Source organism: Ochotona princeps, chromosome 4 (assembly GCF_030435755.1).
Source record: "Ochotona princeps isolate mOchPri1 chromosome 4, mOchPri1.hap1, whole genome shotgun sequence".
NCBI classification, from domain to species: Eukaryota; Metazoa; Chordata; class Mammalia; order Lagomorpha; family Ochotonidae; genus Ochotona; species Ochotona princeps.
This window is the reverse complement of record NC_080835.1, coordinates 22,529,673-22,552,320: the sequence shown is the minus strand read 5'-3', so window position 1 is coordinate 22,552,320 and position 22,648 is coordinate 22,529,673.

Here is a 22,648-nt window from a genome sequence, read left to right as displayed (position 1 = left end):
AAGCAACAAAGAAGACAGTTCCAGAGACAAACTTCTTGTGTGACTCAACATATTCAACATATTCCTGGATAGGTGCACTGGCTCTGCAAATTCGTATTGTTAGACGTCATGAATAATATACCAATAGAATTTAGCCTTGTAGGTGACATGATTAACTTCTGAAAAAATACAATGTTGAAAGTATTCTTTTAATGCAATTTACATTCAGTAGTTTTCTCCAATCTGTTAAGTTAGGTAGTTGGTACAGAATGATATTTCTTTTGGTATCTTTCATGCCTTTTGTTAATGTTTCAGTTAGCTTCCTGGTTTATATGTCAGAAATTTTGCTTTTAGTTTTGGATTCTACCTGCTTTTTCCATTGACAGCCCTGTGATTCATCAAATCTTGGTTTGCTTCTGTTAAAATATTTTAGATTAGTTTTTACATTTAGGTGTTAGTTACTATTACTACGCACATGATATCATTCTGCATTTCTTACCATAAGATAAATTTGAGTAGTCTTAGAATTGATGCTATTCTCAGTAAACCAATATAATCAAGACTTATTGCTTATTAGTATGCAACGAACCAACACTTTCACGCCTTTTTGTTGCAAAGTAAATTGATGGTATGTCTGGCAAAATGAGTTTTGACTATTGGGATTACAAACATTTACAGAGCTTCTACACTTTAAACTTGTAATACTTCTCTAATAAAAGACTACATTTTGCCATCAACTTGAATGCAAACACTGTAATCAGAAAGAAACAAGAGTGCACCACAAGTACAGACATGTAGCAAAACGACCCTTAAGAACAGGATGTAATCTCAGCAATGCATCATAAGGCAATTCCATCATTGTACAAATGTAGCATGTACCACCACAAAGACAGCTGCTATAACAGGTAACATAATCTGATGGGCTCAACATCATATATGTAGAGATAGCATTGAATATGAGGGTTCAAAAAAACCAGAATTAGCTAAGCCTTAAGGAACTTCCTTTAATACATTTTTTGGGGACGGATAAGGGGTGGGATGGATATTGGCATATTGTAACATGCCTCTGAATCTTTTTTTGTAAGATTTTAAAATTTTTATTGGAAGGACAGATTTTACAGAGTGAAGGAGAAATACAGAGAAAGATCTTCCATCTGCTGGGTCCCTCCCCATGTGGCTGCAACAGCTGACGCTGAGCCAGGAGCTCCTTCTTGTCTTCCATTGGATGCAAGGGCCCAAGCCCTGCAAGGATCCTCCACTGCATTTTTGGGCCACAAGCAGGAGCTGGAAGGGAATTGGAACAGGCAGGGCATGAACTGGCACCCATATGGAATCCTGGGCACTTGGAAGTGGAGGATTGCACTGTTGGTTGTACAAGAACCCTCTGAAAATGTCAAATCAATAAATGATTTTTAGTAACTAGCAATTCTCTTTTTAGTAACTAGCAATTCTCTTTCAAGACAGTTTTATGATGTTTTGTAGCGTATGAGTAAAGGAGTAGGTTTTGCAAAACTATCAAACACTTTGCTTCATTTGTATATATTGCATTTTAACACTGTTGAAAAACAAGTTCAAACTTTATTATTAGAACTGGGCCTTTTAAATAATGATTTAGTAATATGTATGATGTTATTCTATATAGAACATGTCACAGTTTTTATGGCCCTAATAACAGATCGAAAAATTGAACCAAAATTATTTCACCTAATTTTTTACACTGGAGCATCATGTATCATGACAAATTACATGGATACTTAAAGAACAAAATTTAATAATGATGATGATGATTATGATGATGAAGCTAGGGGATTAACCAAACTTTGCTCAAGTGTCTAATAGAGGTTCAAATTAGATTTTTACCTAGGTACCACTGAGGAAACTTTCATGCCAAATTATATGTGTCAATGGATTGCAGGAATTAGAAGTAACTTAAAATGTCTTTTTTGGAACTGGCACAAGGACACAGCAGACTAAGCATCTGCTCATGGTGCCAGCTTTTGCTTTGAGATTGTCAACTATAAAGGTGCTGGTTTGCGACCTGGCTACTTCACTACCAATCCAGCTCCCTGTTAAAACCTGGGAAAGCAATGGTGGATATTCCAAGTTCTCCGGCTCCTGTACCCACGTGGGAGACTTAGAAACAGCACCTGGCTCCTGGCTCCTGGCTTTGGACCACACAACTCAGGTCATTGTGGCTTTTTAAGAATGGCAAGTGGTGGAAGCTCTTTCTCTGTGTCTCTTCGTAACTCTCTTTCCAGTAAAAATGAATAAATCTGTGAACAAAGAATAAATAGAAAAAATGTCCTTTCTATAGCAGGAATCTGAGTGACTAACATACATCTCTTTGGTAACTGCAGACAAAATATTTTCTTCTTCAGCTTTTACTAACCTTGTTAATAATATTCAAGTTTTAATGGTCAAAACTTCTATCAAACAGGTAATTCTTACTATTCCTAGTTCCTAGATTTTAAGTATTAGAATATTTTTTCTGAGGGGTCTGGAACAATGCCTGAGTGCCTAAATCCTAGCCTTACACACACTGGGATCCCATATGGCTCTGTTTGTGGCCTGGGAAAACAGTAGAGAATGGCACAAAGCCTTGGGATCCTGCACCTACATGGGAGACCCTGAAGAAGCTCCTGGCTCCTGGTTTCAGATCGGCTAGCTCTGACCATTTGCAGTTACTTGCAGAATGAATTAGCAGGTGGAAGAGCTCTCTCTCTGTCTCTCCTCTCTGTGAACCTGTCTTTCCAATAAAAATAAACAAATCTTTAAAAATAAAATAAATAAAGCACATTTATCAGAGAAGAGTACCTCATATACACATAGAAGATGAAGGGAATCGAGAAAAATGAATTTCTCAGTTTCTATTTGATAAACTTTGAAGTGTTAGCAATAAGTCATGAAATTAACATATGAACTATCTCAAACACCTGAGACTGTTTTACTATTAAATTGTATTTGATGTAGTATCATAAAAGTTAGCCGAATCCTTGTTGTTTTAATAGATTAATTTATTTTAATTATAGTTTTGACCTTATTTGAGCAAAACTATTGGTTATACTTGTGTAGAATATACATGGTGTCACTGTGCTATTTTCCAAAAGTCAAAAAAATATTGTGTTGTACTTATTATTACTAAAGCTGAAACATTACAATTGTAGTAGAAGGCAAACCTTCAAATTTATATGTTGGTGTTTTAGTCTATGGCCTGTTTCATTGTATCGGTATCAATTACTTACAGTCTGAATTATGGATGGATAAAACTTTTACAGTGATATTAGTTTGAATCTTATTCATTCGGAATGAAGAAACATTGGCTCATGTGAATAGTAACTTTCAAAAGAACAATAAATAATAATTCCACACCAAACTGTCAAATGCACTACTCTAGGGAGGCAGCATTATATGTCCTGCAATATTTTCAAAGAAAAAAGGAGTGAACACACAATTGGAAAGAACATACTAGAAGTCTTGTGAAGATCAGCAGCTCTAATAAGTAAAACACCAGACAGAAAAAAAAAAAACTCAATTTTTTATGCAGTTTTTCTTTATAAGAACAGATTGACAAGAATTTAACGTTTCTGAGTGCTGTAGCGATCTGTAAGGTATGTTATGTGTGCTGTAACAGCTGCAGCTACATATAAAGGAATATGAAGATATGAACCAGATGTTCTTTCTCTGTGTTACCATTATAAATAATAGATTTCAAATGAAAATATAAACATTTCACTCATATGCAATAAATTTCAAAATAATCAAAGATCATTGCAAGCTATTGTATATAATTCCTATGCATAAATTTGAGAAAATATAAAATGAAGTTTGACAAAACTGTTTTTGCACCAGTACTGATACACACAGGCATTTCTCATTTTCTTTTTTCTTTCTTGATTACTAAAGAAAAATTTCTACCACATGCAAGAAAGAAAATGTAGCATTGGTCTTTCATTGTCTGGTTTATGGATACAGTTCCATTTGATTATGGTTTATAGCCTTTTTCTGAATTCATAGGGAACTAAAGTCTTTCAAAAAACATTTAAATTACATATGTAGTAGGACATTGACCTTTTCAACATAATGGAAGTTAAAAAGGTGATCTCAAAAACTGAGAAAGGATGAAAGAGGAGAGGAATGAGAGAGGGTAGAAGAAAGAATCATGTGCTAATAGAACTGTGTTTATAAAGTACCTGGAATATTTTCTCTTCATGTTAATGTCACATTAACCCAAGACTTGGTAATGATCTTGTTGTAGTCATTGTATTGCATTTTCTGCAACTATTAAATTATAAAAAGAAAAGTTATCAAGAAACACAAGAGGAATTGTTTAATATATAAAGCATTTATTAAAAAAATAGGTCAGAGGGCCCGGCGGCTTGGCCTAGCAGCTAAAGTCCTCACCTTGAATGTGCCGGGATCCCCTATGGGCGCCGGTTCTAATCCCGGCAGCTCCACTTCCCATCCAGCTCCCTGCTTGTGGCCTGGGAAAGCAGTTGAGACGGCCCAATGCTTTGGGACCCTGCACCCACGTGGGAGACCCAGGAGAGGTTCCAGGTTCCTGGCTTCGGATCGGCGCGCACCAGCCGTTGCGGCGCACTTGGGGAGTGAATCATCAGACAGAAGATATTCCTCTGTCTCTCCTCCTTTCAGTATATCTGACTTTGTAATAAAATAAATAAATCTTTAAAAAATAAGTCAGAAATAAAAGGAGAATAAGGAACTGGAAAAAATAGTTATATTAAAAGTATACTCTTTTTTGTTAAAAGTTCATTTTGTTTTTTAGGAAAGGTGAGAATGAGACACAGAGTGAAAGATTCTGTCTGCTGGTTCACTCCCCAAATGGCTGCAATGGCCGGAGCTAAGCCAATCTGAAGCCAGGAGCCAGGATCTTCTTCCTGGTCTCTCACACGGCTTAGGATTTCAAGGCTTTGGGCTGTCCTTTACTGCTTTCCCAGACTACCAGCTGGGAGTTGGATGGGGAAGTGTAGCAGCCAGGACAAGAACAGGCACCCAAACGGGATTCTGGTGCATAGAAACCAAAGACTTAAACACTGAGCGATTGCATCCTGCCCTTTCCTTCAGCCTTGATATCTATGAATGACCTTTATGGTTGCATAAAGCTACAATGGATGATTTCAAAAACATTGTATGTTACCAACACTACATAATTACTAGCATTTGTTTATTGATTCTCACGTGCAAATCAATGTTATTGGTGTAATAAAACTGCAATTTAGTTGGACAGAGAATCCATACCTTAAAATATACCAAATACCCTTACACATTAAAAAATAATTTTAATTGTAAAACTAGGGATTGCATAATTAAATGCTCACTAAAATTATCTCAAATTTGAGACCATTTAAATGAGATTAAGGACAACAGACAACAAAAGCTTCCAATTAATTTATTCTGTCTATGTTTTTAATTGGAATCATTAGCAATGAGATAATAAATTACTTACTGGCCTTAGTCTATTTGTAATCTACTGCTAAGTCACCTTTCTTGAGTTAACTGTACAAATCGACAACTTGCCTGCTAAGTGCTGTTGAAATTTTTGTATTTCTCTACAAGAGTTGCTCTTATATTTACAGTAACTCTATGTCCTTAGTCATTCCATTGCTGTGCTAGAATTTGAGCCAAGGAAAAATTAAATATTGTGGTCTGATCCTGGTGAAAGATGTCCTTGACTTCAGTTGTGTAAATCGTATGAGAAACAGACAAAATTGGGGGCAATCAACAAAAGAACAAAGATAAATCAAGATTCCTGGGGATTAATTCTGCAATTTTGGTACTGTTCCATTAATAACGATTGCAATAATAACAAAGGTAACATGTTTCAGGATGGTAATTTGGTAAACTTGCTCCTTATACTTTCATAGAAATTCATTTTTATGTTTATGCCTATTCCATCAAGTTATGAACACATTCATGACTTCAAAAACTCATATTAATATTTTATCTTTTAAATTTTACATAAAGTCTGAATCTTGATAGGCTATTAATTTTCTTGAAGTTCTTTAAGATAACCTTAGGTTAGGTTCAGTGATTAACATAGACTGTGATGATCATGTAGCTTGTCTTACAGAAATAGAATAGTCCAGTGCTATTTGTCGTTATTCAGAATCCTAACATTAATCATTTGTTGTATATTCAGTCATTTATCATCTTAACTATTTTAAGTAATTACCGGTGTGATACGTTGTTAGAACAAATATTTTAAATTAATGTCCTCAAAATATTTGGAAGGTACAAGGATTTATATTTTAGACAGTAGTGAAAAAGATTTATTTTCTGATTTTAAAATAAATGTTGTAATTTATATCCTTCATTTCATCTGTTGTTTTCATATTGTAGTTGCCGAAAACTTAACACATGAGGGAATAAAATTTTGTTTTAAAAAACTTACGATGACACAGATAGTTGCTCGCAACAGTCTATGCCCTCTTGTGTATTTCCTCTAACGTTTGAATCATGGAACTTGTTTTTAACTGTATGTGGCTATTTCAGTTGCTATCATTTTTAGGAGCCAAAGATTTAAATTTCACTTTCTGCATAAAATTTTCACTATTTCATAGCTAAAATTATAAAGATAATATATTTGCTGAGTTTAATATCTGTATTTCTTGTTTCCACCTTTCAGTACACTTATCTGGATGGGAGTAGTAACCTATCCATTTTTTTTTAATATCTAACACAATGTTTCACACATAGTAGGTGCAGTATGCGTGTTTCACAAAAAAGTAATTCTTGCATGTAAAATAATAAATGATTCAGAACACAGAATATATATTTTGGGTGCAACTACGAGAATATAATGCATGGCACTCTAATGTTTTTGAACATATGTTTATGAAAACATAGTGAATAGCAATACAAATAAAATCTTTGTTTACTTCACTTTTATATTCAAGAGTATCATCCAATATCAATAAAAGAAAACTCAAGAATGTAATAGTGCAATGATGCTTGCCAACTTAAATCTACCAAAGCATATGAGCACTCTTTTAGTTGTGTTGTTATTAATGGTAAAGTCAATCCTTTACCCTGATTTGTTTTCTGGATGTTTCTGCATAGGCTCTTAGAAATACTTCCATTTGCCCATATTCACATGGATGAATTAGAGTCCTTCCTGCTTCTTCTTTGCTATTCTCTTATTATGGACCTGAACACCCAAGATCAAATTTGACTTGCCATTTGACTTGGATTTAGTTTCGTTTGGTTTTGATTTCATCAGGAGTACAGCAACAGGTTAGAATTAGGTCTTCCAAGATCAGCTGTCAGAAAAGTCAGCCAGCTGTGATTGATTAATAGAAGAACACATTTGATTGTGCAGTGGAAAACCCAGCTGCAGTTGTTTAATACAATTCTGTCAGCAAAACCTACTCAGCTGACAATCTTTATGGAACAGCCATCTGTTTTTGAGGCTCGCAAATAGTTTATCAAAATATTTATGACATGTTTTCTCTGAAAGATGATATCTTATCCCATTCAATAGATTAATGCCTTGAGGGGAAACATCAAAGCTGTATAGAGAGGAAAAACGTAACTGTAAAATTTGTATTTGTCAAAAGCAAATGCAAGCTCATATTTTCCCTAGTACCATGAGATTATTAAATTAGTATCAGTTGAACTTGGCTTTTCTTTAATTACAGATTTACAGTCAGTTTGGATTAAAAAATCGCTTATATTGAAGTTGCCACTTTGAAGTTCAATTATGCCTTTATGTGTGCTCATATATTTGTATAAAATTATTGGATAGTTATTAGCAATAATTAGAAAATTAAAACATATTTTCCTGCAAAATATGTTAATGTCTTTATACACATTATGATTTTGATTTCTTATGAGCTTACATATGATACACTTATTCTTTTTAAACATTGCAGCATAACTCGAGAATAGAAATTGTCTCTATTAAGATCACTTTCATGTGATTTTTCCTTTAGTGATGATAAACACTGCTGTGCACCTTGGGTCTTCTAACCTTGTGAGCTTCTGAATATATCATGAAATTTTAATGAGACATCTCAATAATGAGATTTTTCTGAATTTAAACCAAGGCTTTCACTTTTCCTTTAAATATGATATGTTTTTAAAGAATATTAGATTTGACTGATCGATCTTTTCATCATAGTTTTCATGTTATTTTGGAAACTGACCCTAAAGCAACATGTTTTATTGTGAGTTCGATTTCTGCTTAAAATAATTGGAAACTGATTTAATTTATATGCCTGTTAATTTTATGTAGTTGTTTTATTTATCTCTTGCTTGCCACACATACTAATTCTCTAAATAATTTTTCTAATTCTATGAAATCACTTTGAAGTCAAAGCTTCTTTAACAATCAAAAGGCAATATCTTTTAAGCCTGTACATTATGAATATACATATTAACAAGGTTAATGTAGATCCAATCTTACATAAAATTTTACAACTTACTAGTAAAATGTGCTAATATTTTTGAGTTTATGTTGCTTGCAGACTAGTGATAAAGCCTGGCACAGATAATTAAGACACTCTGAATTGAATTTTGGATTTGAATGAAGTTGTTGTGAATGGCAGCCCAGCTCTAAATTAGACAGTGATCTGGAGCAATGACCTAGGCTCTCTGAGATTTAGTAACACCTAGGGATGATTAGGTTGACCCTGGGTGATGATGTTGGAATTCAGTGGGAAAATGGAAATTACACCTGTAGAGAAAATAACTCTGTCATTGACACTTGGAAATCCAATCAGCATGATTTCTCCATCCTCATAGAGCAAGTCACCTGTGTTAAGTGTTATCAAGGAGTTGCAAATAAGAAAATGCAGACGCACAAAGTGAGGAGGGGTTAATTAAATTACAGAAACCAAGAAAGGTATAATTTCAATATTATGATTTCAGCAGTTGTGTTGTTGAAAACAGAAGCCACGATGGATTTATATTCAATTCTTGTCCAATTTTGCTTGGCCTAAATTTACGCCTAATTCTTTTCAGTAATATTCAAAGTGATACTACCACAAGCTTAATAGAGTATCATGTTTAGACAAAAGAGAAGGACTTACTGAGTAAATGAAATTTAAACACAATGTGCATGAATGCAATTGAGTAGAAATGAGAATTGAACCAAGAATTATTACATGAGATTGAAGTCAAATTTAGTATAATGCATTAGGGTTCTGTTTTCCTCTGACATTATAGTGGCTGGATAATTTAGAGCCTAAAGAAAAGGAAAAAGAAGAATAGAATAGGTGTACACTTTTTCATGCATAGAAAATATGAAGTTTTTAAAAACACTTATAAAATCTAATGTTGCAGGCCCAGCACTGTAGCCTAGTGGCTAAAGTTCTCACCTTACACACGCTGGGAACCCATATGGGCCCTGGTTCATGTCCTGGTGGCCCCACTTCCCATCCAGCTCTCTGCAAGTGGCTTGAAAAAACAGTGAAGGATGGCTCAAAGCCTTGGGACCCTGCACCCACATGGGAGACCCAGAAGAGATTCCTGGCTCCTGGCTTCAGCTCAGCTCAGCTCTGGCCCTTGTGGCCACTTGAGGAGTGAATTGGTGGACAGAGAATCTTCCACTCTGTCTGCCTGTCCTTCTCTGTGTAAATCTGCCTTTCCAATAAAAATACACACACAAAAAAAAAACTTCAAAAAAGCCTGATGAAATTAAAAATACAGAAATACACTGTGGACTTTGCAAAATTAATCTACCTTGGTATGATACTTCTTGTTTTACTGGTTCTTTGCCTATTAATGAACACACCTAAAAATTATTTGAAGAATATATGGTTTTATCTTCATGATACAGCTTCACTTTATTAAAGCTATTAAGAAACTAAGGGACCAAATGAAAAATGCTGAAATGAAAATAGAGCATTGGACAGGAAAGAGAATATTAGTCATGAATTTACAATGCAAGTATTTTTCCCACTTCTCCACCACCCCATGGATAACACATTTGCTGTTGCTTGATTCTGGCCTTCACTTTTGCCAAGCATTGCCAATTTAAGGAAAGACAGAAAGCTAAAATAACTCATTTTAAAGGCAGGACTAAAAGACCTTATATGACATTATGGCTTAAGCTTTGTTCCAACTTTTCAAAAATATCAACTGGTTTGTAAATAGAAGGAACTTTTTAAAATCCTCTTTTCTGTTCTTTAAAACCATTTTATTCAATAGGTTAATAAGACTTCATATTAAAAATTCAATTGCTTTCTGTTTTCTACTTGGAACAAGAAGCCATAAATGGCCCTAAGGTGAGAATATTCTTAGAGACCTGATTTTATTTAGTGATGTTTGGTCTGTGATTTTCCTACCAATAATAAGAGTCAATCTCAGAGTGCAAAGGTCTTAGTCTTATAAATCTCCTTATAAGTCAGTCATTATTTTTCACCAGGGTATGCACTTAAAAAAGAATGAGGGCAATTTTTTTTCAATCATAAAGTGAATTTCTTCAAAGCTGGAATATATGATCCAAAGGTCAAAGCCTATCTGCCCAAGCTTATTTTTAAACACCCTTTCATAAACTGAGAACCTCTTACATCTGAAAGAGTATTTTGATCATGGTATTTGCATAGGGAAATACATTTTTCTTAATAAATCTGTATACTAATCATTATTTTCAATTTGTAAATTCTTGGACATATTTTTTCAAAATTAAAATCTTATCTCTTGAGTTTGATCAAAATTGGAGTAGCCCAATACCCATACAGGATACCAGCACCACAGGTGGAAGATTAGCATGATATGCCACCACAAAACCCCAAACTGTTGATTTTATACTATGAAAGTACATGTGTTGAAATAGGATATAAAGCTTTCTTCTTACCATGTTTCATCTCCTCTGTGTTTAATTCATTATTAAAAGTTTCTGGCACAAGCCAATTGTAAATATTTTTCTCACAAATTGTATTGTCTAGAATTCATATAGAGGATAACGTAACTTCTCTTTAGGAGATCTATAACTTCAATGGAGACACCCAAAGTTGGAAAGGTACTGTCACCTAAAGGCTCATTCACTCACATCTGGCACACTTAATACTGGAACACCTTGATGACCTCATGTGACTGTGAGCCAGAAATGTAGTCGCTATGTATGGACAGAGTTTTCTAATAAGGCTGGCTGAGTTTCAGGGGCAACTACTGCAATCCAGTGATAAATACAACAGTATTGCTTTTGATGCTCTATGTTCAGAACCCATGCCTACCTTTATATAAATTAAGGTCACTCCAATCATCCAGTCAGATTACAGAGAACTGAGCAATGATTCTGCTTCCTTACTAAAGAAGCCAATGCATTTGTGTGACTATCTTTGGAAACAAATTTTTTTTGTCATTGTTACTTATTTAAAATTGGTTTGGTTCTTGACCATGGCTTTTGGGACAAGAGGTATTCAATTGTTTTATGAGACACAGAGAGGTGCATGCTAAGTTTTCTTATCCTAGACAAAATGATTAATTGTTACTATAGAAAAGATACAGGAAAATAGGACAAATGCAGAGAACAAGAAAATGTGATAATGGCAAAAGAATTATAATGTCGATACCCAACCGGTCCTTTGTCTCATGCTGATAAGGAGGAACTACATGTGGGAGACTAGCATACCAGGAAGTGAAGAAACAACGGAGTATGGATAAAACGTGAATTCTCAATGAAACTGTCAAATACATGTTGACAATAGTTGCTGATCTCTCTACCATTGTCTATTCCTGTATTGTCATGATACACTTAAATAGAAGAATGACAGACTTGTGGGAGTATTGTTGAAGGACTATATTATCTTAATAATATGGGGAAAACAATTGTGTGGAGAGTAAATGGGGAGGGTGGGAAGGGAAATCCATGAGACTGTAGATATATATATATATATATATATAAAGAATATATATATATTCTTTATATGTAATATATAGAAATATTTACAGAATATTCTTCATATATAATATATATCATATAGAATATATTATAGATTCTATATTATATAATTACAATGTATAACATTATATACATTATATAACATTCTATATATATATATCATGTATTCTATATATAAAGAAATAAATATATAAAGAAATTCTGGTGGGGTAGCCTAGCAGCTAAAGTCCTCCCCTGGCAACTTCTGGGGTCCCATATGGGTACCAGTTCTAAACCTGGAGGCCCCACTTCCCATCCAGCTCTCTGATTGTGGTCTGGGAAAGCAGTTGAGGATAGCCAATGCCTTGACACCCTGCACCCATGTAGGAGACCCAAAAGAAGCTCTGGGCTCCTGAATATGTATTGGCTCAGCACTCACCATTTAGGCTACTTGGGAAGTGAATGGCTAGAGGGCAAATCTTGCTCTCTGTCTCTCCTCCTCTCTGTATATTTGACTTTTCAATAAAAAAATAAAATAAATGCGTCATTAAAGGTTTTTTAAAAAGAAGGAAGGAAATTGAAATGGAGAATGAATAACTTGTATTTTTATTGAAGGTGGACAGCCACAGGAGGGACAGAGTCTTTTTTTTTTTTATTGTTTTTTTTTATTATTATTAATTTCATTGCATTATGTGACACACATTTTTTTTTTTTTTTTTGCACTGGAATTCCCCCCGCCCCTCCCCAAACCCTCCCCCTCCCACAGTGGATTGCTCCACCCCGCTGTATTTCCATAGTTCAAACTCAGTTGAGATTCTTTCATTGGAGGTTTTGACCAATCGTAAAGTCCAGCATCTAATTGTCCTGGCAAATTCAACGGCTTCCTGGTGAGACCATCTTTGAAATGTCTATGGGGAAGTCACAGTTTGTGGTCGAGAACATGCATTTTCCTAGTAACATATTGGTTAATCAATACCATGTCAATTAATGCCATAATGCTGTAAATGGTTGTAAATATTGGGTTGAGTTTTTTACTTGATTGGGATGATACACTGCTGGGACAGAGTCTTTTAAGGCAGGAAACTGTCTGAGTTGCTTTGGAGCATAGCTCCATGCTGGTAAATGGAGAATTCTTTCATTGGCTGGCTAAGATGTCAATCAAGAAAGTAAGAGAGCAGCCAGCTACAAGCTAGTTTGCACTACCAGTAGTTTGTTTCTACAACAGGCTTTTGGATTAAATCCAGTATTGCTCATAACTGTGGTTATCAAAGCCTGCCAACTTTGATCTCTGCAGACTTATTACTTGAATTGTGAGAACTGAGCTCTTGTCAATGCCTAGTGGCTTTATTCAGTTTCTCCTGCAGACAATGTGGGCCGATGTCTTCTCTGATTGCTTAGCTGTAACTCTGTTTGCCCCTCGGTTTGTATTGCACTGTCCCAAGTCCTCAGTCAGACACCGTTTTCGTTTCTGTCCCCATTTTCCCTCTGCCTCCTTGCTGTCTGCACATTTTTCATTCTATGTTATAATAATGTGCAAAATATTACTGGATAATGAAAGGAGCTCCAAATTTAATTTCATGCAATTTATATTAATTGGTTCCCTATTCTAGGGAAAGTATTAATCTAGTCCCTGGTGTGACTATTTGGCCAAATAAAGGAAGGTAGCTACCATTACTGAACATACAGTCAAAGCAAGAAAAACAGGCTACTATGCCATTTAATTCATTGCACTACTTCATGAATGCAGTTATCTGTTCAAATCTGAGGAAAATGTGACTGATTCTTTTTGGTGAACTGGTGAAGGCTTCACAGAGTGTTGTTTTTTTGGATTGTATCTTGACATGTCTACACTAGCTTAAAATTTCATATGATTATTATATTCTGTGACTCCTGGTTCTTTATAAAACAATGCAAATGTAAGATGTCAAAATGGAAAGAGAAATACCAATAAACCTAAGGATAAGCTGAATCTCTTAACTGGTAAGAGTTAGAGTAAATTATGTCTGTACTATGGATTACTTGTGCAATCATTAAACTTCCATGCTTTAGGTTTTTGCTCATAAAATGAGGCAAACAATAAGCAGATATGTCTTAACACCGTTTGTACTATTGAATGTCAGTTGTTGACATGATTATTGCAGTGTCTAACATACCTTAAAAAATGAAGAAATACCTTTTTAATCACCAACATTCTTTATATAATTGACATGGTTGTATATGGAAGAAAACTAACTGTAGATAATCAAAATTGCTTAATGTTTTACTTGTGTTTTGGACAAGTCAAGCTAGGTATACATTACCATTGAATATCATCATTAAAAAAACAATTGCAATAAAAGTAATAAGCAAAGTCAATCATTTTCTACTTGGTATTTTATTCTTGTAATAGCTTAAACAGCAAAATTACTTTTTCATGTTGTTTATCTGTTATTTATTGTTTGCTTATCGCCAGATTTTTAATTATAGAAACTCTACCAATAGCATAACTTATATGTACACTCGACTGACAAGATTGGGAGCTGGGAGTAAATTCAAAATACTGTAGCAAGTATTTAAGATGATCAGCACGGACCTATAAATTCTACAAAGGACTAAACCTGCCATCCGTAAACATAGTTTTTGAGGGAAATCCTAGCCCTGTTTTTAAGGCCTTTGGACTGATTAAGTCAGATCTGCTTCATTTATGTTTGCTAATTTCCCTGACCTTGATATCTTTAAAAAAATGCATTCACATCAACACACAGCTTTATGTTGTGTAGTAATTGAGTAATGTTGAATAATTGGGAACCATATTCTAGCTAAGTTGATTTATCAAAGGACTCTCATAGTGACTGATTGATCATTTTCTCTATCATTAGTGACTCAATCCTCACCACCTTCAACATTCCCTGTGCCAATGCTTTTAAAAAATTTTTATTTATTTATTGCATATTATTTTAAATTTTATAGTATAATTCCATGGGCTCTGGGGTTTCCCTAAACCTTCCCCAAATTCCCTCCCCTCAACTGACTTACCCCTTAGTATTACAATAGCATAGTCATTCATAAGAAGAAGTCCATCATTCTGTTTTTTACGTGTGTCCTGACATTGCCGGTACAGACAATGACAGACAGTCCAGCATCTTATTGTCAGGATATATCCAACGATTTCATTGGGAGTCCCTCTTTGATTTGGAAGCAGTGATGCCTACTGCATTGTATCTTCACATCTTGCTGATACTATTATGCAGTTATCACACATTCTCTTAAATGAGAAGCCATCAAACTAAATCAGCAACAGGAAAAAAAACTTCAAACAAAATATTTATAGCACCCTGGAGTTAAGTAACATGTTACTAAATAACCAATGTGTTGCTGAAGAAATGAAATAGAAAACACAAAGTTTCTTGGAGAAAATGATGCTACTGTGTGATCTACGAGCCAGTGAAAAATTTGATAAGAGAACATAAATTATTTTGAAAAAAATGCAAATAAAAACAAAAATATCGAAACTAATGGGTTGCAGCAAAAACTTATTGAAAGGGTTATTGAATTTATAATGTGCATTAAGATTGTCTTATATCAGAGGGAGCATATGGTATTTGTCATTTTGGAATTGACTTATTTCACTGAACATAATGGTCTCTAGTTGGACCATTTCATCGCAAATTGTTTTATTTCATTCTTTTTAATGGCTGAGTAGTATTCCATGGACTTAATATACCACAGTTTCTTTAAACACGGGTAGTCAAAGTCAAAATAAGCAGATTGGATTTCTGAAAACTTAAAAGCTTCTGCACAGCAAAGGAAATAATTAAGGTGAAGAAGCAACCAATGGAATGGCAGAAAATATTTGCACACTATACAACAAATAGAGGACTAATAACCAGGATTTACAAAGAGCTTCAGAAAAAAAACTTTGAAGAAATTAGCAAAAGAAATGAACATTTTCAAAAGAACAGATTTAAATGGAGAACAGACATATGAAAAGATGCTCAGGCTCCATAACAGTCCAGAAGATACAAATGAAAACCACATTGAGGTTGCATCTAACTCCAGTGAGTTTATACTACATTCAGAACTCTGCAAACAATACTTGCTGCCATTTATCTTCACTGCTGGTGGGAGTGTAGGCTAGTACAACCCTGTGGAAATCAGTATGGGGAGTGCTTAGGGAGCTCCAAATAAACCTGCCATATGATTCAGCTATCCCATTCCTAGGAATATATCCAAAAGAAATGAAAAGTGTATATGAGAAAGAGATCTGTAATCCTGTATCTACAACAGCACAATCTTTAATAGCCAATGCTTTTTAACCAAGTAAATGTTGGTTTAGTTGCCCATATATTCACAAGCCAGACAAGGCAAAAACATTTGTTCATGGGGAAAACATATTAAAATACAGTCACTGGAGAAATCAAGGGACATTCACAAATATGGGTCCCACAACATTTATTAGGAATGGAAGAGAAATTTGTTAGTTCATCCCCCAAAGTGGAAATTATTTGTGTTTTCTGAATATCCAGAGGCCAGCTATTTTTCACTTTGTGTGTTATATGTTCAAAATCAGCTAATTTACTATGATTGGATGGGGGAGACTTTGGCCTCAAAGTCTTAAGCTTATCTATATGACAAAAGGACGTGGTTTTAGCCAGGTGGATAGCTTCAACAATGTTTCTTGTTCTGTCAGATGAATTAAATCAGTTTCAATTAATGTTTCACTTAATCACCTTACAGAGTAGGTTTTCAGCATGGACATAAAAACAACTCATTAGATAAATTTTTTGTTAGTACCCTATTTATTTGTCATGGAAGTCTTGAAAAGGAGTTGGAAACAGTTTATAAGCACATGAAAAAGAAAACAAACACATGTCAGTTATAATTATTTTATGAAGTCTTTTTGGAATGGAAAAATGCTGTCGAGAGCATATTAACTCCTTAGCAATGAGATGACCTTTGAAGAGATCCATCAAGAGGACATTTTACACAATTTACATAATTTACACAAGTCAGTTCCCCAAACCAGGTAACACCAGCAAAATGGAAATAGAAGACATATCTGATAAAATTCTAAAGAGAATTTGCTCTAAATAGAAAGAAGAAATAAAGGGGAAGAATCTTAGCAGTCGTTAACTGAAATTGTTATGGGAAGGTCATGTATAAAAATGCACAAATTACAGATTCTCAAAGAAAGAGACCTACTGACCTAATTATCTAATTAAACACCTGCTGAAGGTGACAGTCAGCAGAAATAGAACCAATGTATCACTTGGTGACTCTTTAGAATTAGACACTGTGAAATGTAGGAGTGTAAATAACACAAAATTAATTGACAGGCACTGTCTAGTCACAGTATACTGAGAAAAGACAGAGTAGTTAATCAAATGGATCATGCTTTCTGTTAACACACAATACAACCTTTAATAATATTGAGATGTAATTACTATATTCATGTGATAATCTTATGATACTTTTAAATAATGACATATTTGTTCTAAATAATGTCATTATTTACTTGTACTGGAGCCATGATATTCTTAAAGCTAACAATACAATTAAAATTAAATTGGAAAAATGAAAATGTAAATACTAGAAGCAGACAACGTGGCAATAAAATTTAAACATGCTGTATTTCTCTGACATTCTCTTTTGACTTTCTTTCTTTATCTTTTAATTAATGACCAGTGTGTCAGTTTTTGCAATGAAAATATAAACTATGTAGAAATGCATTTAGATATCTATTATAAATGTTACACATTAGACTGGATGAAACCAAGCAATGTAAAAAAAAAATGACAAAGTGTTTAAATTCATAATGGATAGTGAGGCAGCCATTTAGTACAGAGAATGAAATGTTAGTTGGAGGGTCCAATTCCACTGGGTAATACTCACTGTACAAACAATGGGATCCTATATGGATGCCTGTTCATGTCCTGTCTGTTCTACTTCGCGTCCAGCTCCCGATCTGTGGCCTGGGAAAGCAGCAGAGGACAACCCAGAGCCTTAGGACCCTGCACCTGAATGGAAGACTGAGAAGAAGCTCCTGGTTTCTGGCTTCAGATCAATGCAGCTCCGGCTATTTTGATCACATAGACAATGAACCAGCCGATGGAAGAACTTTCTCTCTGTCTCTTCTCCTCTTTGTAAATTTGCCTTTACAACAACAACAACAACAACAAAATGAAAGATAAATCTTGAACAAAACATCAAAACAAAAACAAAACAAACAAAAAGCTATTGGTTGGGATGCCCACATCCCATATTGTAGTGTCTGTAATGGAGTCTTCACTTTATTCTTCATTCAAGATTCCCACTAAAATTCCTCTGGGGTGACAGTGGTTGACAGCTCAGGTGTCTTGACTGCTATCTCTGTGGGAGGATTGAATTCAAAGTTCCTGGTTTCATCAGGTACATGCAGGAGTACTAACAGTGAATAAGTAGAAGGGAAAATTCTGGTCTTTTCTCCCTGTCTCTGTTCTGTTCTTTCAGATAAATAAAGATTATTTTCAGTGAAAAAAATCAATTACAAATAATGTCTTCCTAGGAATTAGCACAGATACTGTGTGTAAAATTGAATGGCCATCACAAAAATTTGTGTTTAATACTTCATACACAAAATAAAATCTAGTGAAAAGAATAAATGGATGGTTATGACTAAATGCTAGGCTAGAAAGGTGATACTGTGATACTAGCTGAAGCATACAAGAGTAGAAAGTGAAATGAAAATGTAAGATTATATTGAAAAGCGCAACTTAGGAAAGAAATGCTTAGTGGGAAGTTAATGGGCAAGAAAATATATTTGCTGTTGGAGAATAATTTGAACACCGAACAAAGTTTCAGACAGTATACTGAATGATCCAAAAGAAAAGCAAAGATTATATGTGCAGATGTTAAGGTAAAATTCATTGGCTGGAACTAAAAAATCCAAACTTAAAAGACATGCTACAAATATGCAAAAAGTTGGAGAATCAAGATGGCAGAATAGGGTAAGGACACGTTTAAATGGATGGAGAAACAGTTAATCAGAATGAAGCAGTGAAGACACATTCCAGGATATAGGAAAGGACACAACAACAGCAGAGGGGTACCTGGAGACTGACAGATATAGGGAAGGAGTGGACACAACAGTGTGGTGTTGCAGTAACTGATACTCCAGCGGCATTCAGCTAACAGAGATCTGAACTCCACCAGCAGCCAGAACTCCACCAGCAACAAGGTGGGAAGGGACTTTCACTGGGAGCTTGGGAGGTGAACCTAGACAAAGAACCATTCGTCCTGCTGGTCCATTTGATTTGACCAGGAACAGAGAAAGAGCAGCAGATCACAGACAGGCAGTGTGAGAACAGGGTGAATTTCATAGCCCAGTCAGCCCCTTAGAGCCGAATTGGGTGCCATTTTGCATAAGGAGGCAAAGGTAAGGGAAAGGACTGAGCATAAACTGAGCGGGGGGTGAGTTCATTTCTGACTCAATGTACTGCATCAACGTGGAATTCTACGGGTTCCACCCAGGACAGGTCTGGGTAGCCCTCAGATCTGATGGCCAGCAGATCAAGAACTCAGGTAATTGTAACATCCAGCACCATTTTGTACACTGTGGCAATAGCTTTAGGACTGCAGGGGACAACAGTGAACTGTACATGTGCTAAGATCGCGGGAACTCACCGAGTTCAGTGGATTGCACTGGACTTGGAGGAAAATAATGCTGACTGTGGCATTGTATGGGTCAAAATAGGTCTGTGTCGCATCCAGACGTAACGTCCAACAGGTTCCAGCAAGATCAGGGCCACCAACAACTTAGCTATATAGGACACCTGGTGTCTCTCTAATCCTGGGACCTGCTCCAACTGGAAGTGGGAGAAAGCTTACAGAGACAATGTTGCAGCCTCAGCACGGTATCACAGGAGATGGAGATTGGTGAGCCAGGAGCTGGGGCTATGGAGTCCTTGGTTTAAATCTGACATAAGAACCCAAGACCTGGAACTCGCTGGAGGTTGTGGCACAAGTGGCTGCAAGCAAATAGTTGTGTACTAACTGCAATAAGTAAAATTGCATTGTAGACCTGTGGGTGACAGAGTTTAGATACCTGCCCCAAGGAGAAGACTCTGCTAACCAGAAATGCAATGACCAAGAGCAAAAGAAGAGACAAAGGCACAATGAATATTACCGAAAACTCCCCTGCAAAGGAGCAAAACCCAATGCCAAACTCAGAGTTAACTGAGGAAGACATTGAGAAAATGGAGGACACAGAATTCAGAAAACTCATTTTAAAGCTTCTGATCAACAATGAGAAACACATACAAGAGTTCAAAGAATTTAAGGAAGCAATAAAGCAAATCAAGGCTGGTATATCAGAAATTAAGAACACAGTAGAGCAAATTAAAAGTACAGTGGAGAGTCTCCAAAGTAGAATGAAGCAAGCAGAAGAAAGAATCTCAGAATTGGAAAATATTTCCTGTCATCAGGGGGAAGCAAACGAAAGTTGGAAGCAGAGCTGGATTAGGCCAAAAAAAGTATTAAAGAATTGAAAGACACTATTAAGAGGCCAAATATAAGAGTTATGGGAATCCCAGAAGGTGCAGAAAGAGAAACTGGTTTTACAAATATATTTAATGAAATAATAAAGGGAAATTTCCCTAATGTAGAGAAAGTATTTGCAAACAAGATCCAGGAGGGCCACAGAACTCCCAACAGGCTTAACCAAAAGAGATCTTCACCAAGACACATGATCATCAAGCTCTCTTCAATTGAACATAGGAAAAGATCCTTAAATGTGCACATGAAAAAAATCAGTTGACATGTGAAGGAATATCAATTAAACTCACAGGAGATCTCTCACAGGAAACTATAGTCAAGAAGAGAATGGAGTAACATACTCCGGATTCTAAAAGAGAAAAATTGTCAATCTAGGATAACATATCCAGCAAAGCTTCCTTTTGTCTTCAAAATGAAATAAGATTCTTCCACAGTAAAGAAAAGTTAAAAGAATATGCCTCTTCCAAACCTGCCCTACAAATGATACTTCAAGATGTTCTCTTGACAGAGAAGAGGAATAGCACCAAATAAAATCGAAGGCAAAGGGGAAGAACATCCCAGTAAAATGACAACAGAAGACTAAAACAATGAACAACCCATTCCTAAAATGACAGGACCAAAATACCACCCATACATATTAACCCTGAATGTAAATGGCTTAAGCTCAATTAAATGGCATTGATTAGTAGGCTGGATTAAAAAACAAAACTCATCTATTTGTTTGCTAAAAGAGACACATTTCACCAACAAAAATCAGTGGAAACTCTATTGCATGGGATCTGATGTTTTCTGTTAGTTTCATCTCTTCAAAACACTTTCTTCTGATTAAATTATTCAGTGACTCATAGATCATACAGTAGCATCATTTTCTTCAAGAAGGTTCCTGATTTTCATTTCTTCAGCTACACGTTATTCATTTAGTAGCATGTTATTTAACTTCATGGTGTTGTTAATTTCTTTTTCTTCCTGATGTTGATTTTTTTTGTGGCTCTTCATTTAAGTGGATGTATAGTAGCTGTGTAATGGAGACTGTCATATGTAGTAACATGTTATTTAACTTTATGGCATTGTAAATTTCTATTTTTCTTTCTATTGTTGATTTTGTATTATGACTTTTCATTTAAGGGGATGTACAGTAGCTGTGAAATGGAGACTAACATCCAGATGTGAGGATAGAATGTAGTATGCATCTCTACTTCCAGACAAAGATGGACTTACAATGAAACTGTTTACTGTATCTTGACAATAGGATTCTGGACTCTCTCCCATTGTCCATGCCTGCAATGATGGACATAAGATTGTGTATGAAGAACTATACTTTAGTAATGATATAGAGGAACTAGGTGGGGGGTGACAATTAGGGCTGGGATAAGGGAAATACCAGGAGCCTATGGAACTGTATCATAAAATGATAATAATATTAATAAAATGTAAAATAAAAAATAAATATGCAAAAAGTTATATTATCTAAACATGACACATCTTAACTGTAAAAATATACTAACAAGTAATAAAATTGGTTTAATATATATATATATATATACATATATATATATATATACTAGTGCTTTTTCAAAGTACAACCAACTGCTTTCTGGGTTCAAAGAAAGGAGTCAAATTTAAAAATCCATTCATGTGTGTTGTACGTGTATGATGCTTTTTTCAAATATAGCAACTTGCAAAAAAATAGGCTGCTGGAAATAATCAATAACACACACCAAAAATAAGTATTAGTTTTCTATCAAAAATAACAACAGTGTGTTTACATTATCAGATGGTACAATTAAAAATTCTTTTCATGGCATCTTTTGTAACTGTCAAAAAATGTTTCATTCATCAATCCTCTTCTATCATCGAGAATTGCAATTTAAAATAACTTTAAAAATCAGGAACTGAATTTAGTCACAGAGTGAGTAAAAATCTAGTTACTTTTAGAAATGTTTGCAACAAAAGTAGCATACTCAGAATGGTATAAAAAGCTGTAGGCTTACCTTTATTGCACATAGTGAATCAAGAAATTTTAGATTGAACATAAATTTTATAAAGTAACTACACGAAAACGGGAGCACAGCTCTAATAATCTTATTTGATTTCCTGTTGCAATTTTTTTGATTTGTTTTGTTATTGTCTTGCTATTAGCAAAATCCAGAGATATGAGTACCACATGGAGAAAGCTTTAGCAACTCATTAACAACATAACCAGAACTGGAGTAGTGAAAATTAAGTCATTTCATTGTTATTTATTTTGTAACTAATGTCATTAGTTTCAGTTTTATTAGCCTTTCCTTCTTGCCAATCTAAGAATATCAAACAGAA